This window comes from Epinephelus moara, chromosome 9 (genome assembly GCF_006386435.1).
Source record: "Epinephelus moara isolate mb chromosome 9, YSFRI_EMoa_1.0, whole genome shotgun sequence".
Taxonomy (NCBI): domain Eukaryota; kingdom Metazoa; phylum Chordata; class Actinopteri; order Perciformes; family Serranidae; genus Epinephelus; species Epinephelus moara.
Genome location: NC_065514.1, coordinates 29,556,505 through 29,573,577, shown reverse-complemented (window position 1 = coordinate 29,573,577; position 17,073 = coordinate 29,556,505).

Here is a 17,073-nt window from a genome sequence, read left to right as displayed (position 1 = left end):
TTGGATAACGCAGTTGTGAAACTTTGTTCTTCTCCCACGTAGGACGTTTCTGTAGGTCATTTCCAGATGGTGGGCTTACTGAGGTAGAGTCGAGAGTTTGCAGTCTGTGGGGGAGGCGGGTGTACAGCGTTTTGGGAAGAAAAACTGTTCCAGCTGATTAGTCATGAGGGAGGAGTGGGGTTGTATGTGCTCCCTGCATGTGATCTGATAGATGGAGAATTTCTACTGCTGCTGCTCTCGGACAAAAGTCAAGAAGAGTTGAAAGTTGAAAAGTGGGTCAGACAGATGGAGAAATGTCAGAGTTTAAGATGGACTGAGTAAAGATGGATGGTGAAAGAAAGACAAGAGCTTGTTATGTTAAAGCCTTATTTTGTTACTGTGAAATGTTGAGCAGTAAGTGCAGGAGGCCGAGTGGTGTGGTACAATGTAATGTTAACGTAAAACAAACCACAAACTGTCAGTGAGGTGATGTGCAAATAGGCTAACATTAACTACTAAGGAGATTTTTACTTGCGCTTTAAAAATTCTGCTGCCTCTCAGCCCTTCGCCATTTAATATAAGATGCTCTAGTTTCTAACTGCTGAGGATTAATGGGTGTGAAGCTTTTGGGGAGGATGAGAACTGCAGGGTAAGTTGTTATACTAGGGATTTCTTTATACTGCAGCCACACACATAATAGAATACTTAAGTCACATTCCCTTGATTCCCTCAGCAACTAACGTGAGGCAGTGAAGACAATGTCCTTTCTGACAAGAAAGAATCTGTAACTTAAGGCTTGGTCATAGTAAGAACATCATAGGTAGCATGGAATATTTAAAGCAATAGTTTGAGATTTTGTGAAATACACATTTTTTTTTACAAAGGGATAGGATTGCTACAACAACGCTGCCTTTGCTTTTTTATACAGAACCAAACAACAGCAGCATCATGCCGCCCAAGTGTGTGATTTTAGACAGATTGCTGGCATCCCAAAAGCAAACGAGTCATTAGGGGTATGTGACACAGCAGCATCGGCCTCTAGTGTGACATATAACGTACCCATCAGCAACTCTTACTAAACAATACCATTGGCATAACATGGCAATAACAATCATTTACCATCTTTGTTATATGGCGGCTGATCTTGCCCTCTGCTCGGAGTGTAAGAAGCTCCTGAAATTCATGGTCTACCTAATTTGGGAGCATTTTCTGCTGCTGTTCTTCTTATTTGAGTTAGCTGCTAACTGCTTCTAGCTGCTTTTTAAATGTCCCAGCAGTGGGTCACATATTCAACACATCATCAAAACCTTACAGCCTCCCCATCCTGCTGGCTGTCCCCTTTTCACACACAAAGATTCAGCACTGTTACCACCCCCGCAAATGGCTTAAAAGTGAGTCAACTCTGTCCCCCCATTCTGCAATCCTACCCTTTATAAAGAACACTGTGGTGGAATAATGGCGTGACATTCCCGCCTTTCACAGGCAGTGTAAAGGGGGCTTTAGATGAAAAGATCCACACAATTTTGTTACCTTTGGACAGAGCTAGGCTAGCTGTTTTCTATTTCCAGTCTTAACCTTTTGCAACCCTGCGTCCTCATACAAAAAGTATATTTTGGAAAGTATATTTTGGGTTTGCTGCACCTTGTTCTTTAACTTGTTTATTCATGCTTAATAACATTTGTAGTTTGATATGGGTACACACATTTGACCAATTTTAGCAACAAGCTGAGACGCTGTTAATTTGGAAGTACTCATTTGACATTGGTGCTGTCATTATATTATCACATCATTTCACACAGGTCAATAAGGTGTGATAGACTGTCCCCGCAGACAAAAGGGACATTCCTAGCTTGGAATATAAAGCAAGAAAAAAACATAATGATTTACAAAACAAACAAATCACAAGGTTTTTAGATATGTTGCATTATTTGCAATTTTGCTTTTGCACAAAAATGTTCAGGCATTCAAATATAATAATTAATTACACTTGTGACTTTTAAAAATAAACCCATCGCATCATATGAGGACATGTTTTTTTTCCCCAAACCTGCCTACTATTCAAAGACAATGCTTAGTTTTTTATACTTATCAGATCCTACTAATCTCAAATAGCTTGGAGAAGTTAAAAATGCATACTGAACAAAAGCTTAGTCTTTGAAGGTTAGCATGAAGCTAACCGCCTGCTGGCTGTAGCTTCATATTTAGCATACAGGTATGAGAGTGGTATTGATCCTCATGTCTAACCTTTAAACAATACACATTTTGAGTAGCGTTTAATTCTGCCTCCAAAAGTGGCCTTTTGAACAGAAGGGGAACTCACTCCTACAATTACTTCAGCAGGTTTAAACATATCAAACATTAGGGAAGTAACAGAGTTGGGAGACAGAGCATTGGGAGGACAGTGAAAAATGAGAGGCAGGGAGATGGAAAGAGCTCTGGAGAAGAGACAGTTGTGGGAAAAGAGCAAAAAAAGCAAGATAAAAAGACATTCTTTGGAGCACATTAACCCTGTTAAGCTACAGTATATCATGCTAAATCCCCCCTCAGCTCTCCTGCCTATTAGCCATTAGCACTAAGGGGCATGTGTGTTATCACACTCCAACACACTCTGGCCAAGGTTATATCCCTGCATTTTTATGGCAGTGCACTTTCCAGCAATTTGAACACACAAGATTAAATGGAGTAGACGTTTCACCTTGGAACCTTATGACAGTAGTCACAAGGTAACACCCAAAGGTGCTGTGCTTCTAAGATAACAGAAATAAAAAAAACTCTTATCAATTAGCACTTGCACCTTGGCTGCAGATTCAGCCTGTGTGTGCTTGGGCTGAGACGGACGATTCATTGTTGCTTTAATTTTAATCTTTGGTTTGTCGGCTGGAATATAAACTGGGGAAAATTAATGCAGGTGCAGTTTTATTATTTACAAACCTTTGACTTTGCTTACAGGATTAATTTTATTAATATAATACACTTATAACCAGGGGCGTAGTTTACAGGGGGGAACACAGGGGACCCTCCAACTCCCCCTCCCCTTTCCTCTTCTGCTCATTTTCAGACTGTTTCAAACAACTAGCGGCTCAGCAGAAACATAAGCAATGTCCAGTCCTACAGTAGACCGAAGCAGAAAAACAAAAAAGAGTGCGAGATCTCTTCAGGCGCAATCTATATTAAGTTAGCTAACACTATATTAAGAATATTCATAGGGAGATCGTGTTGAAATATTGAATATTGAATAGTCAATTTGTAAATGTCTTCAAGCTAGCTAGCCATGAAAAAGGGCATTGTTCAACAATGTGTTATTTCTTAAATCTGTTTTCAAACCAGCACTGTGAACCCACCTCTTCGCTTTTTATCTCAAATAATTCAGCAAAGTATCTTTACATTTTGAAAATAATTTACTGTCTGTAACTCAGGGGCAGGAGTAACGCAGGAAGAGCTGCCTCAACAGGTGATAGTCAGGGAGCAGGGACTGCATGTAGAAAGGGGAGATTTGAGTGAATTAAAAATTATAGAATACAGCAGTTAATTATAAGAGGCCATAGTACAGATGGTTGACAATTAAAACCAACTTCAAGTGTCTTAGTATGGAATCAGGCCACCACGAGCTGAAGTCTGTCTTTTATTCCGCACTTTGGGGTGAGTCAATATCCTGATCAGTTTCTTCACTTTTTGCTGTAGGGGAGACCGGAGATGATTGTAACACTTTTTGTTTGAGCAAGTGTAACTCAGTGTTTTTTTTTGTTAGAGCTCTTAAATTTTGATACGTGGTACCCATATTTGTCTGCTATAAATAACACACACTTTGACATCACAGATTATGGAAATTAATGTCAAATACGAAGAGGTATATTGTTACAACATACCCCAGTACCGGGGTGAGTTGTAACACTAGCTGGGGATGGATGTAACAATTAAATTATNGTTACAACCCTCCCCATGCCTAGCAGCCATGAAAGAGCTAACCGTTTTTAGCATTTAGCTTCGAAGCTAGCACTAATGAAACACATCAAATTAAACTAGAGAAACTACTACTTGAACCTATGTAAGTGAAACAATTGTACATACAACAATGGACACTATGCAAAAAACAACTGTGATGAAAATGTTTGGTTTCTCACCTGAAAAACTGTTTTTTGGCTCTAGAACAGACACATTTGGACTCAGAGACATGCGGCTTCACCAGTGAGCTCCAATTGTAAATGGGCATGGACTATGTTGATGATGTCACCACAGCTCGTTTCTAATTGGCCAAACTGAGAGTGTTACAACTATCCCTTTGTTACAACCATCCCCGGTCTCCCCTACTTTGCTATATAAACTATTTTTTCATCCATTTAATTATGGAGACATAGCAAAATTAGGAAAAACACATGGTCATGTTTTGTTACACCTCGGCAGGCTGCTGTCATGCATTGTTTGTATGTATACCTACGAGAAGTAATGCACTACAATTTGTATACAACAATAATCATGAGCGAGTAACCCATGTATAACCTACGTAATCATAAATGCTGTGTTCATGTGCCGAATGCGCTGACAGGAGTAAAGAAGGAAGTAGTGTAATGAGTAAAAGTCCATGTATGTAGGCAAGTTGGGGTCATGGATTGGTCAAACAGACACAAGACTTTCACTGTGGAGACTTGAGTTTGAGACCGTGTGAAACTGACAACTAACCCTAACCCTATCGTTCACTTTGAGTTATTTTAAGGTTCCTTGACCCCATGTTATTTTCCTAAACCTAACCTCCATAACTTTACGTTAAGTGTGTAACTTTATGTTAGGTACATAACATGATAACGACATTCGTGGGGTACTTCATTCCTAAGATATCAAAAAAAAAACTGTTGTATAAGGATACACTGACCTGAGGTAGGGGCATCTGAAAAACTAAAGCCCTTTTGTGCCTGTACAACATGTAGTCATACAACGGTATGTATGATACCCTACGAAAATGCACATGCGACAGTTCGTATGATAACCTACAAATTGGTAGCCCACAAATGACGTTACGTCCTTAATGTAAAGTTACATAATCAGCGTAAAGTTGCAGAGGTTAGGTTTAAGGAAAGAAACGTGGTGAGGATGCACCTTAAAATGACACGGTTTCAAACACCTGTCTGCTGGGGAAAGTCCCGAAAGGGAGTCCTATGTTTTGTGACCCAATCCATTACCTCAACCTGCCTCCTATATGCACTCCTTGAGAACGCTTCCGTCTTTACGCCTGTCAGCGCATTGGCCATATTATCGCAGCCTTCCAAATTACTTGGGTAACGCACAAATTACTGGCTCATCATTACATGGGAAATGTACGAATTTTGGTGCATTACATTCTTTTATTCATACATTCATTCAAACTTAGAAACAGTGCATAAAAATAGCCTGGCCTGTATTAACTGTCCCCCTACCTACCCCCCCATCCTTCAAATCAAAATTCCACCCCAGTTTTTTGCTTATTATGTCTGTTTGGTAAATATACACCAAGTGTTAAGCAGGGGGTTAGCGTAGCATAATATCTGGAAACAGATAGACACAGCTAGCCTGGCTCTGTCCAAAGTAATTAACTCACTAAATACAGAATATATCACTTTTGTGTAACAATATACAAAAACCGAAGTGTAAAGGCGTTGAGTTGTGGTTTTACTGGGGCTTATGTGATGGACTCTGGGCACATTCAGCAGGTAGACAGGTCTGTCAGAAGCAAGTATCATGTAAATGCTCGATGTATTACACTCTCCCCGATATGCTTCTCACCTCTCTCTGCCAGCCATTTTTTTTATTGAGTCTTATTTTGCGGCTCATGATCTGACCCATTTCCGTCACCGCCTCGGGAATCCGCTGAAAGAGTATCGCCTGTGACTTTGTCAAAGGGCAAACTCATTTTGCACCATAATTGAAAATGTCATTTCATTCTATCTTGTTTAAGTTTTGAGATGGAGAAAGAAGAAAAGAAGAATCTTCTCAGCAACCCCTCTCCCCAAATAGACTCTCTTCTTATTTTTCTCTACATTGAGCATAAAAACATTTGCAGGCTTATATCGGCTACACAGAGTCATGCCCACAGAGAGTGGTGCCAGCACCCATTGCCGTCTGCCTCCCTGCAGACTCTGCAGCTAAATCCTCCCGCTAATCTCCAATTAAAATGGTGATAATAGGTGTTTGCCCAACTCAGTGCCCACCACTGCACCCCTGCGTCTTCCTCCCCCCTTTGCAGCCTCCCATCAAATCTGTCATGGGGGACTCAAACACACACACACACACACACACACACACACACACACACACACACACACAAACCCCATCAGACTCTTTCCAAAGTGCCCGAAGGATTGACCTAGATTGAGCCTACTTCACAAACTAATTTCTGCAAACACAAAGGAGGATTAGCAGAGATTAAGATGACAAGGTCTGGGGATTGAGAAGTAGCTGGCATAGGCCAATTATAATTACTGCCCTAATAAAAAGTGGACTGTGGCTAAACCTAGAGGGCTTGTGTTTGGATCTGCTGTGCTCCCAGACTGTTACGTAGCTAATCTTTGCCACTGGCTGTACCTTAAAGGGTATACATGATGCAGTTTGTTCTGTTGTTGCTGACCCGTCAAAGCTCCAAACAGTTTTGATTCAAAGCAGACAGGAAAGGCACACGTAGCAGTAATTAATATCTTGTGCAGTTGGACTGAGATTTTTCTCTGGATTGCATTTCCTCATTAAAATGTTAAAGGAAGCTTTGTTCACTGATGAAGTTGCACATTTCACATTGTTTTCCTTAGGGTGAGTCTGTTTGTTTTCCCTCATGCATTGTTGTGGTAGGTCCTTCCAGACACAGGTTGCTTGCAAAGAGTAGTTTACAGTGCTTAACCGGTAATTTCCCCTAACATATTCCATATGTGCATCACATCTGCTCTACCAGTGTGATTGGTTATAACAATGCATTTTAGGAAATTCCCGATGTTCGTGTTGAAAAGTGGGATTAGGAAATCTAATGAAGATGGAAAATTTCATGTTCTCATGATCACTTGAATTAATGCAGTGTCTCATGCATCAAAAAACAACTTGAATAGATGACTTTTTCATGTAAATCTGTTTTTCGCCAGCGATTAGAGTAAAAATAATAACCCCCAGCTCCGTCTCCTTTACTTGGCACGCATGAAGCGAAATAGAGAGGAAAACATCTGTACGGAGAACCAAAGTTTGATGTGGTCACTAAAGCCGTCAGCAAAATCCATGCGATAAAGCTCCTCTGAAATGTCAGCCACTTTTCATCATTTCTGACGCAGAGCTTTGGGTGTTTTTGAAAAGTCTTCACAGCACATTGAGGACTGGGTGTCTGAGTGACTGCGGCTAACTGAGTGTGTCTGTGGGCGTTTGGAAGTGTGTTCAAGCGCACTGTGGTTTGCTGTGTTTATGTACGTGTGTGTGTGTGTGTGTGTGTGTGTGTGTGTGTGTGTGTGTGTGGTCCAGTGCAGAACAAAAGCGGACACTCATCAGTGGAGTTGGCGTGTGCACAACACATTCGGTGCAGGAAAGAGAGGCAGGCTTTCATCTTCGCTCATGCTTGCTGAGAGCCCAATGGGGACCACATGCCTGAGTCGGGCAAGGAATCCTTTTGTGTGATTAATACTAAAAGTTTAGGGGTCCCCTGCTGTCGGGGCCTGAGATGTGGCTTCGGAGCCCCCATCAGGGGGCCAGTGGAAGCCAATGAAATCTCTCCAAGGCACAGATAACAACCTGCCACGGGGGAAGGCAAGCAAAGGATAAAACAGTCAAAATCCTAACCAGCTGTCAGACGTCCTGCATTACTCTGCTAATTACAAAGTCAGCGGGCTTCCTCGCCCCCCCGTTCCCACCTACTGCTGTCCCAGCCTCACCTCTGTCCCATCTTTTAGCCAGGCGTTTAGTTAAGGCGGCTCTCCTAATTGATGAAAGACAGCGAGAAATGCAACTTCAGACCGCAGTCTGACTTCAAGTGCTCATAAAAATGCCTGAGAAATTGGGAGTTCTGCACAGCCCTCGTGCTCATTCATTAGCTGCGGCTAGGCTACCTCACGTCAGCACACATTCGTTTATCAGCCTCATTGTGAGCATGCCTCAGTAAACACAGGCTTTCCATTGCTTCAGCTATGTCTTCTTTTTTATAGTTTTCTTGATTTTGTTTTGGTTTGCAGATTAAGGTCTTAGCCTGGAGTTGTTTGTACAGACATGGCTGTCAGAGTAAGAGCAGAGCAGACCTTTATCTGACAGGTAGTTTGAGGGGATCAGGGAGGGTCACTCTACTGAGCATGATGGGTAATAAAAGAGTTTGGGTTGATTCTTTCCTGAAAGATTCTCATTATTTGTTTTTTCCCTTTGTGTTCATTGGACAGTTAGAGTTCAACATGTATCATTTTCAGTGATGGAAAGGAACTAAGTACTTTAACTCAGTACTGCATTCACATGAAGTTTTGAGCCACTTGTACTGAAGTTTCATTTTATGCTTCTCTTTACTTCTCCACTACAGTCAACAGACAGCTACAGTTAGTAGTTACCTTTAAGCATAGGTGTAGATTTAAAGGCGCTGTATGTAAGAATGTGGCCAAAACGGTTACTGCACTCAAATTCAAAATACTGCCGCGAATCATGTCCGCCCCCCCTCCCCTACAGAATCAAGGTAGATTCGCTGGAGACTGATTTGTTTGCCCACAGGCGGCTGCCGTGGCAGGGCCGCGTCGCCGCGTCCTTGATCTTCGGTTTTCCAGCGGACCGTTCGAGCAAGTCCGGCTTCTCTGCTGCTAACGCTGCTGCCGGGATACAGCTGAGGAGGAGCCAGCTGCTAATGCTGTGTACCGGGACACTGCTAATGCTGCTTGCCTCGCTGCTGTAGCTCAGTCGTAACTGTAACTGATGCTGAGACTCTACTGACTGTGTGACTGGTAGACGGCGGTGGGTGGCGCAACAGGCCAAAACACAAAATCAAAACATAAACATGATTTGCGGACCGTAAATTTTTTTTAAAAAATGCGAATATTCTGGCTGTACTATTGTTGTCGGTGAGATCAGTATGTTATATGAACATTATTCCTTAGTCTCTGTGACATATTAGGAGGATTTTATGACTATTTGCTTTAGATTTCTTACATATAGTTCCTTTAAGGGGGAGAGGCAGGGGACATGCCTCCTTCAATGTTTAGAAGATTTGCATTTGTCCACCCCAATAAAAACAAGAAAGTAGCAGATTTTGACAAAATCAAAGACATTTACACCATAAATTGATGCAGAAAAGGCACAAATTGGTGCATAAAATTCACCAGGATTTCAGGTTTGTTTGTGAACACCTATTTGGAGGCTCGAGTTCAGCATTATGGCCGTTGCCATCTTGGTTTCTTGAAGCCAGAAGTGACCATATTTGGGCAATGGGCTGTGGGGCAGATCTGGCTGAGAAGCCAAGGACACTATCAGCAGACAGCCTGTCACTCAATGTGGCCGTTAATCATGCGTCACTTTAAACCTTAATGAAATATAAAGTGTAAAAATGTACAAAGCCCAGATATGAAAAATAAATGAATAATACTGAAACTAATAAAAAATAAAATAAAACTAAACATTAAATAAATAAGTACCCACTGAGCAAACCCACTCTGGAAAGTAATTGACACTATCCTGAATTGAAAACAAAAAATTAAAATGAAATAAAAATAGAAACTAATGAAAGATACGAAAATATAATAACTCTGTACTAACGGTCTAAAAATCTATCTAATAATGTAATATATATAAAGATGTCACTTACAGGGGCCATCCATTCTTTTTGGTACTTTTAACACTTCTTTACTTCTCTCCCTTTACTTTAGTGTGATTTTGAATGCAGAACTTTTGCTTGCTAGAGTATTTTTAGATTGTTGTATCTGTGCGTTTACTCGAATAAATGCTCCGACCACGTCTCGCACCACTGATTATTTTGAAGCACACATCTTGTCAGAATGATATAGGTCAACACTGACGCACTATCATCCCAGTTCCCTCTGTTGTCTGTTTGAAAAGGGCAGCTGACGAGGAATAGAGGAAGACAGCAGCGCACGCTCACATCCGCCACCTCTCCTGCGAATTGCCTTCCTTAATTAGAAGGCTGAAGTTAATTGATTGTTTTGGCTTCCCATTCACGTCAGGAGAGAATAATGTTTACCGTTTAACAGACTTCACTTGAGCAATGCGACTTTAAAGTCAAGTGAGTTTACCCCATCATCCTACCTTAACCGCCGAGCCCTCCTCCACCTCCCTCTTCCCTTACCCAACCTCAAACCACACCCGAGTGAAAATCCATATAACAGCTGAAATTGCAGGGCAAAATGCCTTTGAGCCAAGCTGATTAAAAGACCCAGCAACCCTGTTTCAAAGAGAACGTAAACAATGTTATGAGCACACTGCCTGCAGTGACTCACCCCAAACTGTTATTACATCTACCTTATGAAGCCGCGCGGTGTTTCATCTTTCTGCGGTTTGCAGCAATGAAATAAGCCTGAGTTCGCTGAGGTAAGCTAAGTGGCCTTAAAAGCATCCCTAAGCGGTTAATAAGTATGTACTAATGACCCCCAAACACATCTTATCAACATGAAAGCTGATAAAGCTGCAGGATATCCAAAGGGTGAAGTGGTGTTTTGATTCAGAGGCTCATAAATCTGCAGCTGTCAGAAAAAATGAGAGTAGGTTTTCAGGACGGTTGCAACATGCAGGTATTGAGCCAGCTGTTCTTATCTCTGGGACTTTGTCTTAGTGCTGCTAATTAGCCGCTGCTAACATGCTAATAGCATGCTAAACTAAGATGGTAAACATGGTAAATATTATACCACCTAAACATCAGCTAATTAGCTTAGCTTAGCACAAAGACTAGAAACAAGGGAAATAGCTAGCCTGGCTCTATCCAACAGTAAAAAACGCCCACCATTAACACATTTACTAATAATGTCATATTTACCCATGGGAGTAATTTATGGTAGGGATGGTGGGGATATGATTTTTTGGTTCCTTAAAATATTCCCTACCACAAATTTGACATTAATTCCATATGTGTTTAAATTAAATAAATTTCCATCGACCCTACATCTCTCATGTTTCCAGTGAATAAAAGTAGTTTCTATGTAGATATTCTGTAGTTTGTTCATTTTGTTCCCGCCTTCTTTACATGCAGTGATATGATTGCAGCAACAATATATTATTGTAAATGCATTGAAACGGCCCAGGATACACATGAGGTGTTAACATAGAGTACACTGTACACATCTTTGACAATAAGTAACTGGATCATACTCACAGGAAGTATGAAAACATGATACCTGTGGTTCTTGTAAATTAAGACCCCCCCCCCCCCCCAAAAAAAAATTGTAGGGAAATTACTTTATTCTTTGACTTCGGGCTGCTGAAAATTTGTCACCAATGTCAAAGGTCAAGGTTACTGTGACATCATTTGTCTCATTCTCGTGGACGCTATAAGAACACCTTGAGGGAATTTCTTCAAATTTGGCACAAACGTCCACTTTGAGTGAAGGATGAACTGGTCAGAATTTGGTGGTCAAAGGTGAAAGGTCAAAGTCACTGTGTCCTCATCCATTGCATTTTTGTGAAAGTGGTATCTCGAGAAAACCTTGAGGAAATTTCTTCAAATTTTGCACAGACATCCACTTGGATTCAATGATGTACTGATTAGAATTTGGTCGCCAAAGTCAAAAGTCAATGTGACCTTACAGAACAAGTTTTAGGTTATAACTCAAGAATTCATGTGCTAACTTTGACAAACTTTCACACAAATGTGTAATAGGATAGAACGATAAAGTGATGACATTCTATATTTAAAGGTCAAAGGTCGGCTTTACTGTGACATCTATGTTCTGCAAAAACGTCATAACTCCGGAACAGGAGGAGAGACATTGGGTCAGATATTGAATTAATGACACTAATCTTGGATGTAACAGCAACTTCACTGGTTTGAGGAGGCATACAGCCATAATGCAGGAATTCTAATTTTTTGTTTAAGGTGTATCACTTAGTGGTATCAGAGAGAGACAGACCTGACACTGACATGTGTCATTAAGCTAGTTCCTCTGATGTAATTGTGAAAACTGTTAATCCCATATGCCGGGCAAAACTACTTAAAAGGGAAAAAAGCGAAATCGTTTCACCGCTAGGTTTGCTGTTGTGCACTGCCTGTAGACCAAAACAAAGTGTGTCATGAGCCACACCTCCCTCTACCTCTGCTCTCCATCCCCACCCCCCACTCGCCTCGTCTAAACTTAGTTTAGCAGTTAGTGATGTCTTTCACTCACTCTTGGTCTCTGCTGTGTTTAGCTATTCCCCTGCCTACTTCAATGATGATGGTACCTGTAATAAATGTATTGTATTTGCTGAGATGGAGACGAGGCTCAGTTACTAGAAGAGCTGCTAGAAGCGCTCCATAGCTGTAAGTTACTCCAGTAGCCGGTGGCAGCCGACTCAGCTAGAGCCATCGCTAGTGCTAACACCGGGAGCTAACGCTAACGTTCCTACTCTTCTCTGTGAGTGAGAGCAATGTTTTAGCCTGGCTACATTTTACAATGCTAATTGCAAATGTTAGCTGGGCTGCTGGGCTACTCACCTAACACAACCGTAACGCCTGACCCATTGCTGGGACAGAGCTGCTAATAACTCAAGCTCCGGACATTAACCCATGCTACGATTGTAACATTAAATTTAATTGAATCGACATAGCGACATGTGCCTAACGTTACTGTAACACTAATTAAAACAGACATTTGACTTTATGTTGTACCTGTCCAGGAGAAGAAGAGCTAGCTCCGAGTCAGATTGTAGCCCCTTTAGCTCTCGCAGTGCTCTCCACCTTGGAAATGCAAGGCCAATGTTAATCCGAGTTCTGTCCCTTTCTTTATCCGACAACTTCTTCGCCAACGACCATTGTTTCTTAAGAGGCAATGTCAGATCCTGGTCGTCTTCAGGTGAATGTTTCGTTTGGCTCTCCGCCATTTCGCTTCGAAAATACGCACTGCCATTGCTCACTGGCTGTAGCATTTTATAGGGAGGGAGGGCCAAGGGCTCAGAGGAGGGAGGAGGCGGCGATTCACATGAACGTACATGAACGCGCAGCTGGACCGGCTTGAGATCAACACAGAGAGAGGGTGTGTGACGTCATGCTATACTCCAGATGAAATTACACCTCTAGTTCTTCACATAGCGATTTTTTAATTCCTTCAGTCTAGAAATGATGAATATCCGCCTATTGCCCCTTTAAATATGGTTGTCAGTGACTGTGTTTTACATAGTGGCTCTCTGTACAGGCTTCAGAGAGAGATAGAGTCAGATAGAGAGAGCGACAGAGCCCAGGCCAGGCAGTAAGAGGAGAAAGCAGTGACCATGTAGGCATTTCAGCTGAGCTGTAATGTTATTTTATAGAGCCATAATTTCTTACCCTTTATTGTATCCAAGAAAGAACTATATAGTCATAGTTCATTGCATAGAATGGCAGGAAATGCAATGAAAAATTCCCCAAATTCCCTCCTCTAGATTTATGTCCCCACCACCAAATCAAACTTACGGCCTTCTATATACCGTACAGTCAAACAGGAGTGGTATCAATCTTCTCGTCTAACTCTAAGCGAGAGGCGAATAAGAATATTCCCCAAAATGTCAAATTCTTCCTCTAAGTTTGTTGCCTTTTAAAGTCTGTGGAGTTCTTCCCAAAGCAATCGAGAGGAAAATGGTCAAGGTCAGTCACGTATTTGTTGCTCCCCTGTGTTCCATTAATTAAAGCGCTTTTCTAAATGTCCTCGTCTGACGGAAAATCACTTCAGGTGATGTTCAAGCAGTAAATTAGCTTGTGGCTGCAAAGCAACCCAATCAGCAGGGTACCTTTCCTGGGATAGCCACAAATTTTAAGGATGGGGTCAGCGGAGGAAGAAGCTAAAGTAATGACACAAGTGCAGAGACAAAGGCTCAGGCAAAGAATAAAAGCAAAAGAAGAGAGAAGCCATTGTGCCTCTGATCAGACCTCCTTAGACTTAATTACCTCATCCATTTTCATTCAGCTCTTTCACGATAATGCAGGGGGAAGGGTGCATGCTGTGGAGGATAAACAGAGGACTAATGAAGTCACGGACAAAAAGAATGCAGACAAATTTAAAAAATATCAAGAGATACAAGAGAAATTTGAGCCACTGAAAACAAACAACAGTTCGAATTCCAGCTTTCAAACCAGGGACACATCTCTGCAGCCAGACATCTGTCTGTGTTGCACTGCAGGTTTAAGGAAGCTCCGATAAGGGAGGGTTTTGAAAATCTTGTGTGATGTGAGCCTCGCGTGGCTCTTTCTTTAGCAGTCCAGCAGATGCTATTTTTTCCTCAGTATGTTATCTCCTGAGTCTGCCTTTTGGTCCAGATAAGCAGACTGTAGAGCTTTTGGAAGAAGAGTAAACTTAAAGTATTTCAATGTACAAATTAACTCAGAGAAGAAACAGAGAAACAAGAGGCAGCACTGAAAATTACCGGGACATTTCAAAATAAAATGAAATTGAAAGTTAAAGTTAACTTTGCAATAAGAAGATCTATCTTTGCTTTAAATTCCATTTCAGGACAACTGACAGCGACACACTGGCCCCTGACACAGTCCCCTTGCCTGAGGCGATTGGTCCTCAGCTGCACGCCTGAATGCTGATGTAACTCAGAGGTCAGAGCGAGCACAGCCCAATGGACGGCTCTCTCATTTCGAAAAACATCCCTGACATGATCACAGTGTCTGTGCGTGTGTGTCTGGAATGATTTAAACCAGCTCCACCCTGCATAGTATGAATATTTTTTTGTGGGCGGGCGAGAGCTCAGAAGCTCACCAGGCTTCTTCAGCTTTGTATCAGCCTACCTGCACCTCCACCCAGCTGATGAAATCCTCCGAAATCTTGAGGAATCCTCAGGGATATGGCCTTTTTTTTTCAGATCTGTATGATCTTGTTTGTATGCAGTCTAATGACAAAATATTTCAGTAATGTGTAATATTTTTGCTCTGCATAATCAACGTAAGCAGCCAAGTACTTAACCACTAACTTCTGTTTATTAAAGAAACAGCTTGGTTTGTTATTATCAACAAATAAAAAATAAATAAATATATTTTATATACATACATATATCAGTGTAGTATCAGTATAATATACAGTGAAGTTTCACAATATTTTGCGTGTTAATAATGTATCGATACAGGGATGCCAAGTATCAAATTTTTTTTGTAACATGAATTATTACTATTGCAAATATAAATTGAACTTTTGGTAGCCTGCTAGAATAATAAAATCAGTTGCTTTGTCAGTCCACTAGATACATGTTGCTGCAATAAAAATGACTGAAGCGAGATGAAAAGACTGAAAACTTAATATTATTACGTAAAAACAGGTTTTGACAAAACAGTTGAAAAAAGGTAATAAATCCCAATATATCGCAGTATGTGGTATCGCAATACTTAACATTTAAAAATCACAATAATATTGTATCTTAACCTAAATATGGTGGTAATATTGTAACAGGGGAGACATGAAAGCAGAGGCAGAGGGGAAGACCTGCATCAAAGGGCCCAAGGGCTGCACTCGAGCCAATGCCGCTGTGACGAGTATTCAGCCTTAATGGCTCTACTGGGACACCCCACTAATGACACTCTAATATAAAAAATATTAGGTTCACAAAATGAAGTCAAAATCATTTTGATTTTAAAGATGTACTTTTCAGGATTTTCTTTAGAAAAAAAGAATAAACTTATACAGAAGTAATCCTTCTCAAACATCACTTATGACACACTAGAAGTGTGTGAAAGTGTATTTTCTGCAAAGACCCTGCCCTGCCTGTACTTTCTTACTTTCTTCTTATTTTCTGCATTGGGGACATTTAAGGACGTATACACCCACAGCGTTGAGGTGAGGTCAGGGCTTTATTAAAAAGTCACGACCAGGTGCCAGACCGTAAGCAGCAGGCATCCAAGAGACACAGGGCTCTCCTGTCAATAAAGGCAAAAAAAGCCAATAAAAATAATCTTTAAAAAAAAAAAAGAGTGAGTCTGGGGTTGGCTTTTACGTTCACTTTTGCTGGCAAGCTTGTTTCCAAACAGTAACCGACAATCCTGCATAGTACACCTTTTAAAGATTTACATTCTCAGTAGGGACCAATGAGCTTTGTGCTCAGTGCCACAGGCACAGAAGGTAAGTCATTGTGTTCAAGGGAAATATTGAGGGACGGACCAACATGTTCCTGGGTTTAGTCCTTTCATGGGATTTGTTGACAGAGACAAAAAAAAACACTGAAAAACACTGGACATATCCTCTGAGGTTTGTACTAGAAAACATTTTAACTTTATTTGTGGATACCAGTAGTTCTGCTCTCCCCACCTGAAAGGCTTATGAATAACAAAATAAGAACATTAAAATGAAAAAATCAAATTCGGCACAAATGTCTGCTTGGATTCAGCAATGAACTTAATAGATTTTAGTGGTCATAGGTCAAAGGTTAAGGTCATTGTGACCTTGTCTGATTCATTCTTGTAAATGCGACATCTCAAAAAAACCTTGAGGAAATTATTTCAAATGTGGCACAAACATCTCCTGCCTCATTTCAACAATGAACTGATCAGAATATGGTGGTCAAAGGTCACTGTGACCTTGGGTCCCTCTCATTCTTGTGAACACAATATCTCAAGAAGGCTTGAGGGAATTTCCTCAAATTTGGCACAAACAACCACTTGGACTCAAGAATGAACCTATTAGAATTTAGTGATCAAAGGTCGAAGGTCACTGTGACCTCACAAAACGTCTTCTTGGCCATAACTCAAGATTTTGCTTAAATTATGACGAAATTTCACACAAATAATTAATAGGACAAAATGATGACGCAATGACATTTTTTATCCAAAAGGTCAAAGGTCAACTTCAAAGTGACGACATAATGTTCTGCAAAAACACTTTTCTGGCCATTACTCAGTGTCATATCTCAGGAACAGAAGGGGAGAAATTTAGCTACTGAAGTGGTGATACTAATCATGGGTGTCCATCTTGAAACTGTGCTGATTGTATAGATCTTCTGTGCTGCTCGGTTGAAGATGTGTGT